At 43.1% G+C, this 3,614-nt stretch overlaps 1 protein-coding gene across 1 annotated transcript in view; it reads right to left on the reverse strand.

The window, feature by feature from the left end:
- Nucleotides 1-2,985: 2,985 nt before the first annotated feature.
- Nucleotides 2,986-3,614, reverse strand: part of crabp2a (cellular retinoic acid binding protein 2, a) — a 4,056-nt gene continuing 3,427 nt past the window's right edge. Inside the window, exon 4 of the mRNA XM_010791230.1 lies at nt 2,986-3,614. This exon is cut by the window's right edge and continues 102 nt beyond it. The gene's annotated coding sequence lies outside the window, so the exon portion shown is untranslated.

Below are 3,614 nucleotides of genomic sequence, written 5' to 3' on the forward strand. Positions count from 1 at the left end.
TGTGTGTGTGTGTGTGTGTGTGTGTGTGTGTGTGTGTGTGTGTGTGTGTGTGTGTGTGTGTGTGTGTTTGTGTAGCTGTTTGTTCACAGTGTCTGCCTGCACACTCAGGGTAAAAGGAGCAGCCCAGCATTGCGCAGCTCTGTCCAATAATGATGACAGAGGAAACAATGAGGTCATGACCGGCACATCTGCATTCCCTCCAGACTTAATAACACACACACACACACACACACACACACACACACACACACACACACACACACACACACACACACACACACATGGGCTAATATGATTATTTGTACTGCCTGTAATTTAATCTGCACTGTTCTCCATTTTTCAATTATATAGCACACGTATGCTCACATACAGCGTGGGAAAAGAGAGGGAACCAGGAGCAGAGGGAGAGAGGGATGGCAGATGGGAGGGGGGAAGTCAGACAGACGAGGGGCAGTGGTCTGTGGGTGGTGTGTGAAGATCTCAGCCCAAGTGTGAGGGGAAGTGTGTGTACGTCGTCCTGCGTGTATCTGCCGTCGAGTTGGGTTTCGCACTTCTCACCTCTCACACATTCCCACCTGTCACCATGGGTAAATATATACACACTCTGAAATGCACAGTCATTCAGCGAGCATTAGTCCAGGCTGCACACTGTATGTACTGTATGTAAAGCAGACACAACACAGTATTTATGTGCAGTGTCATCGCGTGCAGAACCATTTTTTCACTGTGATAGACTCATTATCACCTCTTGCATCGGGCCGCATGTGGAACACATATCAGTGTCTTATAAACGTGTGTTTGATTTTCATAGTAGTAGTAGTTTCACAGATTTGCAGTCAAGTGTGGATACTAAGTATATGCACTCAAGCACTGCACTTAAGCTCACATTCTGCTGTACTTTCTATTGTATTGTAATAATACTTAACATTTTAAGGGTACATTTTTTACTTTAAAATGTATATGATGCATCTTAAATTAACCCAGTTAGTAAATAGCTACGTTAAATTCCCAGACACAAAGAGACTCAGTCTACTGGTACATTTAGCGGACATCAGTTGCATATTATATATAATTAATGAGAACCCCACACAATCAAAGAATGAGTATACAAAAAAAGATGTACCACTCCCTATAGTGACATTATAAAGATTAATTAATCTAAAGGTCAGTAAACTGATAGTGGGGTTCAACCAGCATTATAGCTCCAGAGCCCTGGTTGAACCTACAAATCTTCTTGAGAACAAAAATGTCTCCTTCCTAAAAGTGTGGATTACTTCAGGCAAACAACCGGCGAGTGGAATGAACTCTTCATGATGACTGAAGAGAGGAGTCAGTGCCGGACTGCGGACCGGTTTGACATTTCTCAAGACACTGCCTGTTTTAGAAGTTAAAAATGACCTAAACAGACTTTTTATATTTACACAAACCTGGCCACATGAGGACACACACACACACACACACACACACACACACACACACACACACACACACACACACACACACACACACACACACACACACGGATAGACAGACGGTCAGGGTTGGAGGTCAAAGAGCAGAGGGCAGAGGAAGCATTTTGGACACTGGAGGGGAGGAGGGCAGGAGTGAGGAAAGGGAGAGAGGATGGAGGGTGCTGGGTGCTGACAGGCTGCCTCAAGCTGCGCTTTGCTCCCCGATGAAGCAGAGGGGCCATTCCTCTCAGTTAGTCATGCCAATGCAGAGGGAAAGTATAGGAACACATGCTGGGATACATGTTTGTGTGTGAGAAAGAGTATTGGGTTCAACAGTGGCACTTGGTGGAGTTTAACCTAAATTCTGTTGCAGATCCTCCTCAATGAATACTTTTCTTACATCTCTATACCCTCGTCTATGCCTACTTGTGCAAACACATGCACAAATGCCCTCTCATTACACACGGTGCAATNTTTGCCCTAGAAAAACTATGTAACACGTAAAAAAGTGAGCTTTATGGGTGCTGTTATGCATTACATTACATTGCATTTAGCTGACGGTTTTATCCAAAGCGACTTACAATAAGTGCGTTCGACCAACAAAGTACAAACTTGAAGAAAACAGAATCATATAAGTACATCAGGTTTCATAGAGCTAAAACATTTCAAGTGCTACTCAACTGGCTTTAGATAAGCCAGTTCTTTATTAGTATATAAGTGCTTTGTTAGTAATGCTTTGTTAGTAATTCTATCGCTCGAAGTGGAGTCGAAAGAGATGAGTTTTCAGTCTGCGCCGGAAGATGTGTGAGCTTTCTGCTGTCCTGATGTCAATGGGGAGCTCACTCCACCATTTTGGAGCCAGGATAGCAAACCCACGTGTTATGCCAATGTTGTTACCTCCACGATGTGCCTGGCTAGTTGTTTCAAGTCTTTCTGTTAAGCTAAGCTAAGTGTGGTATGATTATTCTCATTTGAGTATTGTCAAGTCGCTTTCCCAACATTTTTAAACTATTCCTGTATGTCAACATGCCTTTAAAGACTTTTCCAGAGTTATATGAACAAAAAATCCAATTGGCCTGTGAAATGGAAATGAAACGTTGCAGTCTAATAGTGGCAGTCCCTCAGCTGGCTCTCTGCATGTCGCCTAACATGCCAGGGAAAATTGCAGGATGAGCTAATCCAAATGTGTGATAGAAAAGTGAGCTGATAGAGAAAAGAGTCAAATGGAAAAAGATGTTGAGCCTTGAATTACAGCGAGGGAGGAATAACGAGGGCAAGTGGCAGAGAGATGATTGACAGAGAGATGGATTGGAAGACAGAAAAACTGAGAGGGGACAAGAGAGACGGAGAGGGGGGGGGGGGCAGACAAGTTATTCTAGTTGCAGACAGCTGCCGAGAGCCTAAAATAAGATGTTGCTATCTAATGTGTACATGTTCTGCAGCTACACTCACAAACCATAAAACGTGTGCCCTGTTAATCGCTTTATGCCCTTAATGGTTTTCAGTTCAGGAGGGCCAAGAATCCACATCAGGCTGAGTTAATATCTTGCTTTATTGTTTTTCCATAGAAAGTGTTGTTTCCTAGGATCACATTTCATAAAAAAGAGACAGAGTAAAAACTTTAGCAGTACTGTATCAGACTCCTAGTGTAGTAATAAATATAAAATGTCGTCATGAGATAGAAAAGGTTACATTTGTGGAGTAGGTCTAAAGGAAAAGAGAGGAAGGGGCACATCAAAACTGACCTGAAGAGCTCAAAGATTGGTTACACATCTACAAATGTAGTCACACACACACACACACACACACACACACACACACACACACACACACACACACACACACACACACACACACACACACACACACACACGCACACAGACACGCACACAATGCCAAATAAATGAGCTGTCAATCAACAAATATATCATAATTTTGTGTTTAAAACCCAGCTGGTCACGTTTGCTGGAGCTGGAGAGACAACGGGATAACTCAGGAGCCAAGACCATCGTGTAGATATGCGAAATACTAGATACAGTTACCACATGAATTACATAGTGAAGATAACAGAGATACTGGAATAACTAGAGACTAATATCTCCCAGTGCCGCCTTAACAAAGGGTGAGTTGGGATGCAAGTGGTGATGCAGGAGAGGGGGGGGG

This window comes from Notothenia coriiceps, unplaced genomic scaffold (genome assembly GCF_000735185.1).
Source record: "Notothenia coriiceps isolate Sejong01 unplaced genomic scaffold, NC01 NC01_scaffold00035350, whole genome shotgun sequence".
In the NCBI taxonomy this organism is placed as follows: domain Eukaryota; kingdom Metazoa; phylum Chordata; class Actinopteri; order Perciformes; family Nototheniidae; genus Notothenia; species Notothenia coriiceps.